This window comes from Carcharhinus amblyrhynchos, chromosome 13 (assembly GCF_965287045.1).
Source record: "Carcharhinus amblyrhynchos chromosome 13, sCarAmb.v2.hapA, whole genome shotgun sequence".
Classification (NCBI taxonomy): domain Eukaryota; kingdom Metazoa; phylum Chordata; class Chondrichthyes; order Carcharhiniformes; family Carcharhinidae; genus Carcharhinus; species Carcharhinus amblyrhynchos.
In genome coordinates this window covers 28,418,436-28,433,679 of record NC_137336.1, presented here as the reverse complement: position 1 = coordinate 28,433,679, position 15,244 = coordinate 28,418,436, and positions in this window count along the sequence as shown.

Below are 15,244 nucleotides of genomic sequence, written 5' to 3'. Positions count from 1 at the left end.
CCAGCCCCCAGTCCCTCTCCCCCGCCCCTCCCTCCGCTCCCAGTAAACAGCAACCTCCCCTCCCCGCCCCCCGCGCGGCAGTAACCAATCACCAACCAGCACTGACCCCACCAGCCAATCACTCTCCACATTCAGCCTCCCGCAGTGACCAATCACAGCTCAGAGCGCGGTGCGCCAATCAAGACTAGCCTCCCCTCCTCTGAGCCAATCAGAATCCAGCCGCTTGCTGACGCAGACACCAATCCAATAGGAAAGGGGTGTGTGGCTAAGTCCATTTCCACAAGCAGAGGGAGATTCATCTACTTACCAACATTTCAATGTCATCTTTTTCTCCATCTACAGAAGTTGATGTTCATCCAGATTGATAAAATGTATTTAGTTATTTTTGTAAGGAAATCCATTATTTGGTATGAGATATATGTGATCAGATCCACAGGCGGAAATACACATTTCCTCCCTCCTCTTGTCCAAAATGAAGCCGCTGCCTCACCCGGCATCTGACGCAATTGAGATTGCTGAGAACGTCACTTGGCAACGGTGGGTGTGGCCTCCAGCTCAGCCTCCTCCCCGGGGAGGGAGGGCGCCGGAGAATCAGCGCAATGGGCGTGACCCCGCTGTGTGGGCGCGGCCAGCTGTCGGGAAGAGGAGGGCGAGCATCAGCGAATGGGCGGGGCCTCGTGCAGTGGGCGGGGCCTGAGAGCGCTGGGCGTGGCCTTGGGGGTGGCTTCAGGGGCTGGTCTGCCGTGTCTCGATGTGGAGATGCCGGCGTTGGACTGGCGTAAACACAGTAAAAAGTCTGACAACACCAGGTTTTAGTCCAACCGATTTATTTGATAATCGACTCACAAGCTTTCGGGGTTAGTCCCTTCGTCAGGTGAATGGAGAGTTCTGGCCTCAGACAGAGCATATAAAGCACAGACTGTTTAGAGATTACTGATTAGAATGCGAATCCTTACGCCTAACCTGCTGTTCAAGACCTGAAGTGGCTGACAATGTGAGTGGAAGGAGCACTGATCACAGGTTACAGAGATGTATATTGTCTCCAGACAGTACAGTAAGTGAGGTTTTGCAAACCCAGGCAAGTCACAGGGGTTACAGATAGTGCAACATGAACCCAAGATCCCTGTTGAGACCGTCCTCGTGTGTGCGGAACTTGGCTATCAGTCTCTGTTCAGCAACTCTGCGCTGTCGTGTGTCGTGAAGGCGGCCTTGGAGAATGCTTACCCGAAGGTCAGAGGCTGAATGCCCGTGACCACTGAAGTGTTCGCCAACAGGAAGGGAACAGTCTTGCCTGGTGATTGTCGAGCGATGTTCATTCATCCGTTGTCGTAGCGTCTGCATGGTCTCCCCAATGTACCATGCTTCGGGACATCCTTTCTTGCAACGTATCAGGTAGACAATGTTGGCTGAGTTGCAAGAGTATTTACCATGTACCTGGTGGATGGTATTCTCACGTGTGATGATGGTATCCATGTCGATGATCCGGCATGTCTTGCAGAGGTTGCTGTGACAGGGTTGTGTGGTATTGTGGTCACTGTTCTCCTGGAGGCTGGGTAGTTTGCTGCGAACAATGGTCTGTTTGAGGTTGTGTGGTTGTCTGAAGGCAAGAAGTGGGGGTGTGGGGATAGCCCTGGCGAGATGTTCGTCTTCATCAATGATATGTCGAAGACTCCGGAGAAGATGTCGTAGTTTCTCCGCTCCGGGGAAGTACTGGACGACGAAGGGTACTCTGTCCGCTGTGTCCCGTATTTGCCTTCTGAGGAGATCGGTGCGGTTTTTTGCTGTGGCACATCGGAACTGCCGATCTATGAGTCGAGCGCCATATCCTGTTCTTATGAGGGCATCTTTCAGGGTCTGGAGGTGTCTGTCACGATCCTCCTCATCTGAGCAAATCCTGTGTATACGGAGGGCTTGTCCATAGGGAATGGCTTCTTTAACATGTTTAGGGGGGAAACTGGAGAAGTGGAGCATTGTGAGATTGTCTGTGGGCTTGCGGTACAGTGAGGTGCTGAGGTGACCATCCTTAATGGAGATGCGTATGTCCAAGAATGCAACTGATTCTGGGGAATAGTCCATGGTGAGTTTGATGGTGGGGTGGAATTTGTTGATATCATCCGGAAGGCCGCTGCCCTCGACTGGACTTGTATGCCCAAACCATCAGGAGGTGCGTTAACACCAGATTCATCAGCCGCACTCACAAGACAGCCCCGAACATCACCCAAGCACAACGCAACGCCATCCACGCTCTCAAGACAAACCGCAACATTGTCATCAAACCAGCAGACAAAGGAGGGGCCATCGTCATACTGAACAGAACGGATTACTGTAAAGAAGTGTACCGACAACTAAACAATGAGGAACACTACAGACAATTACCCACAGATCCGACCAAAGAACACACTCGTCAACTCAACAATCTGATCAAGACCTTTGATCCGGACCTTCAGAGCACCCTCCGTGCTCTCATTCCACGTACTCCCCACATTGGAGATCTCTACTGCCTCCCAAAGATACACAAGGCAAACACACCTGGCCGTCCCATCGTATGGGACAATGGAACTCTGTGTGAGAACCTCTCCGGCTACGTCGAGGGCATCCTGAAACCCATTGTACAAAGAACCTCCAGCTTTTGTCGCGACACTACGGACTTCCTACTGAAACTCAGCACACACGGAGCAGTTGAACCAGGGACACTCCTCGTCACAATGGATGTCTCGGCGCTCTACACCAACATCCCCCACAACGATGGCATTGCTGCGACTGCCTCAGTACTCAATGCTGACAACTGCCAGTTTCCAGATGCAATTTTACAACTCATCCGCTTTATCCTGGACCACAATGTCTTCACCTTCAACAACCAGTTTTTCATCCAGACACATGGAACAGCCATGGGGACCAAATTTGCACCTCAATATGCCAACATCTTCATGCACAGGTTCGAACAAGACTTCTTCACTGCACAGAATCTTCAACCAATGCTATACACTAGATACATCGATGACATTTTCTTCCTTTGGCCTCATGGTGAACAATCACTGAAACAACTATATGATGATGTCAACAAATTCCACCCCACCATCAAACTCACCATGGACTATTCCCCAGAATCAGTTGCATTCTTGGACACACGCATCTCCATTAAGGACGGTCACCTCAGCACCTCACTGTACCGCAAGCCCACAGACAATCTCACAATGCTCCACTTCTCCAGTTTCCACCCTAAACATGTTAAAGAAGCCATTCCCTATGGACAAACCCTCCGTATACACAGGATTTGCTCAGATGAGGAGGATCGTGACAGACACCTCCAGACCCTGAAAGATGCCCTCATAAGAACAGGATATGGCGCTCAACTCATAGATCGGCAGTTCCGATGCGCCACAGCGAAAAACCGCACCGATCTCCTCAGAAGGCAAACGCGGGACACAGTGGACAGAGTACACTTCGTCGTCCAGTACTTCCCCGGAGCGGAGAAGCTACGACATCTTCTCCGGAGTCTTCAACATATCATTGATGAAGACGAACATCTCGCCAGGGCTATCCCCACACCCCCACTTCTTGCCTTCAGACAACCACACAACCTCAAACAGACCATTGTTCGCAGCAAACTACCCAGCCTTCAGGAGAACAGTGACCACAATACCACACAACCCTGTCACAGCAACCTCTGCAAGACATGCCGGATCATCGACATGGATACCATCATCACACGTGAGAATACCATCCACCAGGTACATGGTAAATACTCTTGCAACTCGGCCAACATTGTCTACCTGATACGTTGCAAGAAAGGATGTCCCGAAGCATGGTACATTGGGGAGACCATGCAGACGCTACGACAACGGATGAATGAACATCGCTCGACAATCACCAGGCAAGACTGTTCCCTTCCTGTTGGCGAACACTTCAGTGGTCACGGGCATTCAGCCTCTGACCTTCGGGTAAGCATTCTCCAAGGCCGCCTTCACGACACACGACAGCGCAGAGTCGCTGAACAGAGACTGATAGCCAAGTTCCGCACACACGAGGACGGTCTCAACAGGGATCTTGGGTTCATGTTGCACTATCTGTAACCCCCGTGACTTGCCTGGGTTTGCAAAACCTCACTTACTGTGCTGTCTGGAGACAATACACATCTCTGTAACCTGTGATCAGTGCTCCTTCCACTCACATTGTCAGCCACTTCAGGTCTTGAACAGCAGGTTAGGTGTAAGGATTCGCATTCTAATCAGTAATCTCTAAACAGTCTGTGCTTTATATGCTCTGTCTGAGGCCAGAACTCTCTATTCACCTGACGAAGGGACTAACCCCGAAAGCTTGTGCGTTTACTATCAAATAAATCGGTTGGACTAAAACCTGGCGTTGTCAGACTTTTTACCGTGTCTCTAAGCAGCGCTTCATTCCTAGGTGGAGCAGGGAGGCAGCAACTTGTGTACCATCTTTTGGGCTTCTCTCTGGGGTGGAGTGAAGATTGTGAAGTGCATTCCTTGGCGCCTGCCGCCTCTCTGTTCAGTCATTTTGCAATGATTATTTTGCAGTATTTAAAGAGGGCAAGTGACCTGGGAGTGTAAAGATGAAGGCAACACCTCTCGCCCCTCCTGTCCTTGGATAAATAATAATGTTCCTTTAAATGTAGGAAAACAAGCAAAGGTCTGCCCGTTTTATTCGTGGTTTTAATTTTATCCGATTCCTTAATAAATACAGTAAACCTGCTGAAGAGGTGTCCAAATTTTGAGGGTGACATTTGTGAGAGTGAATTTAAATATCTGGAGGCAACATACAAGAACATTTCTGAAACCAAGCAATATGAATGAGTGACTTTAACATCTGATCCTCTCTTGGGTGTCAAGTTTGCAGAGTGTCATAGAAACATAGAATCCCTACAGTGCAGAAGGGGGTCATTCAGCCCATCGAGTGTGCACTGACCACAATGCCACCGAGGCCCTAACCCCATCCCACGTCATACATTTACCCTAGCTAATCCCTCTGACACTAAGGGACAATTTGGCATGGCCAATCCACCTAACCCGCACATCTTTGGAGTGCGGGAGGAGACTGAAGCACCTGAAGGAAACCCACGCAGACATGGGGAGAATGTGCAGACTCCGCACAGACGATGACCCAAGCCAGGAATTGAACCCAGGTCCCTGGAGCTGGGAGGCAGCAGTTCTAACTACTGTGCCACTGTGTTGCCCTAAAATTCAATTTTCAGCCTCTGCCATTTTTCAAACCCAGCTCTCCAGAGCATTAATTACTATGGCTCTCAGGATTACTAGTCCAGTGATAATATTACTACATCACCACCTCCCGTACTCACTCAGGAAACCTGTCTGTGGAGGAGGGACAAGTGAGGAGTCCTTTCCACTCCACATTCACTTATTTTGAAAATTATACAAACCTACAGGTGTTTCAGATTTGTGTTTCTTCAATTTTGCCGATACTTCACAACACTGGCACAATGGTTAGCACTGCTGCCTCACAGTACCAGGGACCGGGGTTCGATCCTCAGCTTGGCTCACTGTCTGTGCAGAGTCTGCACGTTTCCCCCGCGTCCCCCCCCCCCCCCCCCCCCCCCGATGTCTGCTTGAGTTTCCTTCGGGTGCTCCGGTTTCCAGGCACAGTCTGAAAGATGTGCTGGTTGGGTGCATTGGCCATGCTAAATTATCCCTCGGTGTACCCCAGCAGACACTGGAGTGTGGTGACTAGGGGAATTTCACATTAACTTCATTGCAATGTTAATGGGCGGGATTTTATGACCTCGCTTAGGAGATTTCCATTCTGCCAGTCTCGCCTGCTCTGGTTCAGGGCGGGGAAGCAATAAAATCCCAGACAATGCAAGCCTCCTTGTGACATTAACAAGTAAACTGAAATGTACTTCTCGTGGTTTAAGGTAGAATTTCAGCTATCCATCCTTGGTACTTTAGAATGCTCACTGGGGGATTCCCCTGTAGCTCTCTGGGGTGTAGGAAGATGAGCCCTGAGGATAGTAATTTGCAATGAATGGTTTTGAGCAGGGTGTGTGTTTGGCTCCCTGCTCGGGTCAGCGTTCTACACTCGGGTATGGGCACTCCAAATTCCATTGTTTGTGGTAACCATCTAAGTTGCTATGGGAGCGGCTGAGAGCCAAGTTATTATTAACAGGGTGAGAACAGAAAGGAGTGATCAAAACCATTCACAGCAGGACGATGGGTGTGGGACCTCTGGGACAAGCGTAACATTAACACCCCCCAGTTAGTTTGTAAACAGAGCAAGATATTGCACCCGCTGCGTTTTAGCCACCGGCTGAATGGATTTTGTTTGCTCTGCTGATTAGGGGAAAAAAAAATCATAAATTCACGAATCATCACAGGGATGGAAGTGTCTGAGCACTACGTTAAATTACTTCTGGATTTTCAATGATTAGACTCATAGGTAGGTAGTATATATTAACGTCCAGAAAATCGAACACAAATCTTTTATATTTAATAGAAGCACCGACTTTTAGGGGACAGAGGAGGGGTTTGGGGGAGTTAGCAAGAATCAATTCATTTAAAGTGCACTGGAGCATCTCAGCGGGTCAGGCATCCGAGGTGAGAGAGCGAGAGACATAGTTAACCTTGGGAAACGTTACTTTCTCCACGGCTGCTATCTAACCTGTTGAGTATTTCCAGCATCTCCTGTTCTTTATTTCATCTCCAGTATTCTGCTTTTCACACCGTCGCCTCTGCTGCGCATCTACCAAATACTCAACTTGCACTGCATAAGAATTGTATACTCCATAACCACCCTATTTCCCAAATTGTTTTAAGTTTTGAAAATCGAATTAATGTAATAAATACTTATATTTGCATAGTATTATAATCGCTGTAGAGACCGATAACTTTTTAAAAGTATGAACTTCCCAATGGCCAATGCAATGGGATGGCATGACAAGATGTCATGTTTTAAGACATTTACTGTAACAAACTAAAATTAACATTGACCAGACATTACTTGTTTGATGACTATTATACTCAACTACAGAAAATGTATTCCCCATTAACTCCTTAACACAATTGAAAACCTCATGCCAATGTTATGCATTACGTTGCACGCTCAGCAGAAATGTCGTCTTGTGTTTTAAATCACAATGTTTCCCAGTCCTCTCAGGGTGAATCTTCCCGTGTCCTTTTAAACAAAGACCTTCCAGTAAGCCTTCTGTGCATATTCAAATAGATTTCCAGAAGCAAGGGGGTCTTTGGTGACTTCTTGGTCTTTTGCAGTCCCCAACCTTCATTTCTTTGAACAAAGAATCTGCCCTCACCCGCATGCTGCTTGGTGGTGAACCTGGAAACAGATCTTCTTTTTCTGTCTCACATAGCAACACTCATTTCCAATCCCCCAAAATTCTCTGGGCAGGATTTTCAGGCCCTACTTGATGGTAGGATATTCTGGTCTGAAAGTTATTGGGGATTTAAATGGATTGTCACATCCGTCATGGGAAAATCTACCCTGCCAAGGCCACCAGGTCTCTGTGTCAGTCTGACTAATTCTGACAGTCTGTGAGACCATGCAGCAGTGGCAGCTGCTTTCTTCTTCACATCCAGGTGTTACAACTTGCACTTCACTTTCAAAGAGTTTGGATTTGATTATCTATCTCCATAAACAGCAAGTCACATGGGATTATTTCCAGGTAGATTTTGCAAGAAGTCACATTCGCTTCTGCAAGTTACTGCATTTTTTATGAACTTATGAACAAGAAGCAGGAGTAGGCCATTCAGTCCCTTCAACCTGTTCCACCATTTAACTAACAGAAAGCAAAGAGTGGGGATAAATGGATGTTTTTCTGGTTAGCGACCAGTGACTAGTGGTGTGCCTCAGGGATCAGTGTTGGGACCACAATTGTTTACGATTTATATAGATGACTTGGACTTGGAGACCAAGTGTAGTCCTTCAAAGCTCACAGATGACACCAAGATGAGTGGTAGAACAAAGTGTGCAGAGGAACTGTAAAGGGGCATAGATAGCTTAAGTGAGTGGGCAAGGATCTGGCTGGTGGAGTGCGATGTTGGTAAATGTAAGGTAATCCATTTTGACAGGACTAACAGCAAAATGGATGATTAAAAAAATGCAGCATGCTGATGTGCAGAAGAATCTGGGTGTCCTTGTGCAAGAATCACAAGGAGTTGGTTTGCAGGTGCAGCAGGTAATTAAGAAGGTAAATAGAATTGTGTCTTTCATTGCTGGAGGAATGGAGTTTAAAAAAAGAGAGATTATGTTGCAGCTGTATAAGGTGCTGGTGAGGCCACACCTTAAGTACAGTTTTGGTGTCCTTACTTGAGAAAGGATATACTGGCACTGGAGAGGGTGCAGAGGAGACTCGCTAGGTTGATTCCGTGTTGAGGGGGTTGGCTTATCATAAAATCCTACAGTGCAGAAGTAGGCCATTTGGCCCATCGAGACTGCACTGACCACAATCCTTGCCTTCTTAAATGAAAGGAATTCACAACTTCTCTCGTCTCTACTAAACCAAAGTGACCCACCCCTGGCATTGTTCTAATAAATCAGGTATGGTACAGGCGAGAATCAAATCCTTTAAAGGAAACAATGTTCATTTAGCAGCAGTGACTTCCCTCACCTCAGGTGTATGAAAACTGAAAAACGGGCCTCATTTTGGTTCAAAAAGCTGCCCAGTTTCTCAGGTGCCACAATTGGCTGTCCCTTAACTTGAAGACTTGAGGTTAAGTTGCTCCCTTTCAGTAAGACTGCTTACAAGTGAAGTTTGTGTGAGCGAGTATATATTTTGGACAGCCGACCTTTTCATGCAGTCCTTTCACTTTCATGACATTAGACATTAGCCTTATCACATCAACAACTTGTATTAACAAGTGCCTTCAACGTAATAAAATGTCCCAAAGTGCTTCACAGGAGAATTGGAATTTGACATTGGCCCTGGCGAGGTGACATTAGAGGAGATAGTCAAATATTTGTCCAAAGGTGCGGTTTTAAAGGAGGAACAAGAAATGGGGAGGGAATTCCAAAGCAGGATTGTGCTGGAGGAGATTGCAGAGATATGGAAAGGGCAAGGCTCTATAAGATATGAATACAAGGATGGGAACTTCAAATTCACGATGTTACTTCACGCAGAGTCGAGGTTAAATGAGAGTGAAGACACAAGACAGCAGAGCTTTGGATAATGTCAAATTTACAGGTAGAGTGGGAGACCAGCCCGGAGTGTATTGGAATAATCATGTCTGGAGCTAACCATGGATTGAATGAAGATTTCGGTATCAGATGAGCTGAGGAGGAATGGAGTTGATTGATATTGGAGATGGGAATGGGCACTCTTGGTCATGGTGCAGACATGTGGTCTGAAGTTCAAATCGGGGTCAAATATGGCACCAAAGTTGCCAACATGTCTGGTTTGTTCCTGTGCTGTAATTTTCTTTGTTCTTTGGATAGGGTGTTTTAGTTCAGGCAGGTAGCAGTGCAGGCATGGTCAGTGCAGGCTTGGAGGGCTGAAGGGCCTGTTCCTGTGCTGTAATTTTCTTGGTACTTGGTTAATCCCACTCAGGCCCTATCCCCATAACCCGATGCATTTATCCTTGCTAGTCTCCCTGATACTAAGGGGCAATTTTAGCATGGCCAATTCACCTAACCCACAAATCTTTGGACTGAGCGAGGAAACCGGACCATGTGGAGAAAACCCACGCAGACACAAGGGAGAATGTACAAACTCCACACAGATAATGAGCCAACCTGGGAATCGAACCTGGGTCCCTGGCACTGTGAGGAAACAGTGCTAACCATTGTGACACCTTGGAGAGAAGACACTGAGTAGACTGAAAATATACTCATTGGAATTTAGAAGAATGAGGAGGGGGGGAATCCTATAGAAACATATAAAATTATGAAGGGAATAGACAAGATAGAAGCAGGGAGGTTTTTTTCTGCTGGTGGATGAAACCAGAACAAGGGGGCATAGCCTTAAAATAAGCAGGAGCAGATCTAGGACCGAGTTGCAGAGAAACTTCTTATCCCAAAAGGTTGTGAATCTGTGGAATTCCCTGCCCACTAAAGCAGTTGAATGTTTTCAAGGCAAAGATCAATAGATTTTTGAACAGTAAAGGAATTAAGGGTTGTAGTGAGTGGGCGGAAAAGTGGAGCTGAGTCCATGAAAAGATCAGCCATGGTCTTATTGAATTGCAGAGCAGGCTTGAGGGGCCAGATGGCCTACCCGTGTTCCTATTTCTTATGTCCTTATATTCCTATGTATTCAATTCCCCTCACAATAAATTATAATATCCTATTAGTTTTCCTAATTACTTGCTATACCTGTATATCAGCCTTTTGTGATTCATGCACTAGGACAATGACAATGGAACCTGATTTAGAGGCATTCAGTCATAATCTGCAAACTCTCACCATTTACATCATATGCTTCTTTTTTATTCGTCCTGCCAAAATGGACAATTTCACATTTTTCCACATATTCCATTTACATAAGAACATAAGAACATAAGAAATAGGAGCAGGAGTAGGCCATCTAGCCCTTCGAGCCTGCCCCGCCATTCAATAAGATCATGGCTGATCTGTCGTGGCTCAGTTCCACATTCCCGCCCTCTCCCCATAACCCTTAATCCCCACTCTTATCAAAAACCCATCAACCCGCGTCTTAAAAATATTTAGCGAGGTAGCCTCCACCACTTCAACGGGCAGAGAATTCCAGAGATTCACCACCCTTTGAGTGAAGAAGTTCCTCCTCAACTCTGTTCTAAACCGCCCCCCCTTTATCTTGAGGCTGTGCCCCCTAGTTCTACTATCCTTTCTGAGCGGGAAGAGTCTCTCCACCTCTATCCTATCCATCCCATTCATCATCTTATACGTCTCAATGAGATCTCCCCTCATTCTTCTAAACTTTAACGAGTACAAGCCTAATTTATTCAGCCTCTCCTCATAGCTCAACCCCCTCAACTCCAGCATCAGCCTAGTAAACCTCCTCTGCACTCCCTCCAAGGCCAAAATATCCTTGCGCAAGTACGGCGCCCAGAACTGCACACAGTACTCCAGCTGCGGCCTCACCAATGCCCTATACAGCTGCAGCAAGACCTTCCTACTTTTATATTCAATCCCCCTCGCTATGAAGGCCAGCATCCCATTCGCCTTCCTGACCACCTGCTGCGCCTGCAAGCTGGGTTTTTGCGACTCATGCACAAGGACCCCGAGGTCCCTCTGCACCGTCGCCTGCTGCAGTTTTTCGCCACGTAAGTAATAATCCTTCCTACCATTATTCCTACCAAAGTGGACCACCTCACACTTGCCAACATTAAATTCCATTTGCCATTTCCTGGCCCATTTGCCCAGCCTATCTAGATCCTTCTGCAGACTCTCCACACCCTCCGCACAATTTGCCGTTCCACCAATCTTGGTGTCATCAGCAAATTTCGACACCCTACACTCGGTTCCCTCCTCCAGATCATCTATATAAATGGTAAATAGCTGAGGCCCCAGCACCGACCCCTGGGGCACTGTCTGCCACTCACTTAACCTATCTACATCACTCTGTAGCCTTCTTATATCCTCTTCACAACTTATCTTCCTGCCTATCTTTACTTCATCAGCAAATTTGACAATCATCACTTCCTTCATCCAAGTAATTTATAAAAATTATAGTGAAGTCCTAGCATAGACTTGTTAAATCTTGCTAACCTGAAAAATATTCATTTATGTCTACTCTCTGCTTCCAGTTAGTCCACCAATCTTCTATCCACGTGAAAATGTTATCCCCTAAACCATGACCTTTTATTTTCCACAATAACCTTTGATGTGGCCCTTTATCATGTTCCTTCTGGAATCTAAGTACAGTACATCTACCAGTTCCCCATTATCCACAGTATACTTCGTCAAAGAACTCCAATAAATTGGTTAAACATGATTTCCCTTTCACAAAACCATGTTGACTCTGCCTGATTAACTTGAGCTTATCCAAGTGCCCTGCTGTAGCTTCTTTAATAATAGCTTCTAACATTTTGTAACAGATGTTAAGCTAATGGGTCTGTAGTATCCCACTTTCTGTCTCCCTCCCATTTTGAATAATGGAGTTACATTTGTTATCTTCCAATTTAATGGGACTTTCCCCGAATCTGGGAATTTTGGAAAATCAATACCAATGCATCAACTATGTCATGAGATACTTCTTTTAAGACCTTCAGATAAAGTTGATCAGGACTTGAATCGTCAGGTTGTAACTCCAACAATTTACTCAGTACTACTTCTCTGTTGACTGTATTTTCCAAAATTCCTGTCCCTTCCCATTTTCTTTGGAGATGGTGTCCTCTATAGTGAAGACTGATGCAAAATACCCATTCAATTCATCTTCCATCTCCTTGTTTTCCATTATCAATTCTCCAGACCCACTTTCTGCAGGATCAATGCTCACTTTATTAACTCTGTTTTTCACAATATTTATAAAAACCCTGATTATGGATTCTTATATTTCTGGCCAACTTTCTCTCTTACTCTAATATTTCCCTCCTTACTAATCTTTTAGTCATCCTTTGCTTTTCTAGATATTTTGGTCCAATCTTTTGACCTGCCATCTATCCTTGCAAAATTATATATTTTTTCTTAAAGTTTGGTACTATCTTTAACTTTTCTAGTTAACTATAGATTGTTGGTCTGTCCCTTGGAATGCATCTACTGTGTGCATTCCAAAACATCTCCTTAAATGTTTGCCACTGCATCTTTATTGATCTATTCCTTAACCTAATTTGAATTAAAGGAGACAGTTTTAACACATAAACATCATATGAAGTTGTTCATGACAATAGTGCCTTTCATTATCACTGGAAATTCAAAGCACTTTATAGCTAGTGAAGCACTCTTGAAGTGTAGTTACCAATGTAATATAGGAATTGTGTGAAAAGATTATATTTTATTCAAATTGTAATGAAAAGAACATAATCAAAGTGCGTGTGTTTACATGTAGAGTCAATCCCGTCACAATCAGGTTAGCAGGGGTGAGCTAGCTCCTTTCTTTGTCCCACTCCTGAGTTGGTTTTAACTTGAAATTAAAAGGAAAGCGATATTGCCAATTGAATATATATTTAACAGTGTATAAGTCAGTACAAGAAATAAACCAGTTAGGTTCCTAAAGTAAACAAGTAAAGAGTTAGTTTTATAGCTAAAATTAAATGCAGAAATTATGAACAAAAGATATGGAATGGTAGCCCTTGTGATTTATATTAAACATTAAGGGCTGTTGTCATGGAGCTTATATAGCCAAATGGGTACAGTTGTTCCCTGCACTCTTGGGATGTCTGAGGTAGCGGTGAAGCCAGTGAATCTCATAGCCTGACTTTCCTCATCCAAAGCAGAGCTGCCATAATGATGGGCCCTCCTGTAAAGGAGGTCACCTTCTTCATGCAGCGATGTGTTGCCAATTGAGAAATGCTGCACAGGTCCCCTGTTACTCTGTGGAAAAATCCAGACCCATCACATTCAAGATACTGGCAGGGGGGATCATTCAACCCCATATGGCATCAGGTCTTCATGAAGAATGTAGCATATGTGTTGTACAAGATCTCTGGATAAGCATAGCCATCGCCGGTGGTGCCTCTTCCTCATCTGTAAGCATGAGACTCTTTAACGATAAACCCTTGATGTGGCAAACCTCTACTCCTCATCCTACTATTCATGCTCAGGCTCCCCGGGGCATATCCCCCAGGCTGAGTCTCCTACAGGAGCTGTGTGCACTGTTACCTCTTCCTCTTTTGCCTCCTCCATTGAATGAGGCCTTGGAGAAGCACAACATTGAGTCCTCGATCTTCGCACTGCTACCTTTTCTATAAAAGAAAACATGGAAGACAATTGTGGTTAAAGGGTGCAGAAAGGGAAGCTGCGATTGAGAGATCTATGTGAGGCGTGATAATCCTCAGAACGTACATGGGGAATCCTTAATTGACCTCCCTGTGGGACTCATGGGATCTGATTCCCATGGTAAGAAGTGAGTGCCTAACCAGATGGAACTCATCACCAGAACATTTGATAAAGCAGACCCCTGAGTGGATCCAGTGAACTATCGGCCCAGATGTACATGCACCACAGGGTTATGGGTTAACTAAAACACCATCCCTTTGCAGTGAGCTTCCTGAGTCATCACAGGGAGCCTTGATCACATTGTGTCTATTGCAACCTCACCCCTGAGATTTTAGTATGCATAGAAATGAGTAATATTCCATTCCACAGATGTGACATCTGGAGCCCAGTGGGGATGGGATGGAGCGGCAGTGGGAAGGGGGATTGGCGGATTGGAGGAGGGGAAAGTGGTGATAAGGTGAGAATAAAATTATATTAAACAAAGCAGCTTTGCACTCCATTCTTCTTCGAATTGCGATTTCAAGATGGTGGTGCTTCACGTTTATTACAGTGAAATTCAAGCTGCCCTCCCTCACTCCCTGTTACCGATTTACCTGGAGCCTCATGATGTGCAGACAGAAATGCCACCTGTGAGTGTCCAGCCGTCCACCATGAATACTGGACCCCATCGTTGATGTGGTGGCCTCACCTGGACCTCTACCCATTCCATATGGAGACTGTGCACAGTTATGTACAAACCCTTCCCCCCACCACCATCTCTGATGAGAACTTCACCTGCTCCTCCTGTATTATGACTTCCCAAACTACAAGCTGCAGATAACCCCAGTGACCATCGCCATTCCCTCTGAGGCCCAGTACAAAGCGTGCCAAGACCAGGGATAGTCCTGCATGCCAAGTTGTACCTTTTTCTGTGCAGCACACAGCCCTTGCCCTTCCCTGCAGCTGGGGTACATCGTGCTGTTGCACCTGTTGCATGCCCGCTACTCTTCTGCACCGTCTCCTATCTCTGACTTCAGGCTGAGAGGTCCACATAGCCACTGGACTACCTGTCATCTGACTCCTTCCCATTTTGCAGCAGGAATGTCTGCACTCCCTGACACCTGTCTGCAGACCCCTGAACTAAAAAGGAACCAAGACGATAGTTCCTGTTTCCAGAGGGTGAAGGGTAACAGTGACCCTCCCAAATCTCAGTTATCCTGACTTCTGAGTGCAGGTGCAAACCATTCCTAATGTGCCACACTAACAAGCCCCCATCCCACATTTTAAGCATCCCCTTACAATAAATGATGTAGTACTCCATTAATCCCATGTACCCCTCCCCCGACCCTCCTTTACCCTCCCATTGGAAGAATTTCACACTGTTTTTATGCTGGCAGAGTTTTCAGCTCCTAATGGAATCTCCACTCTG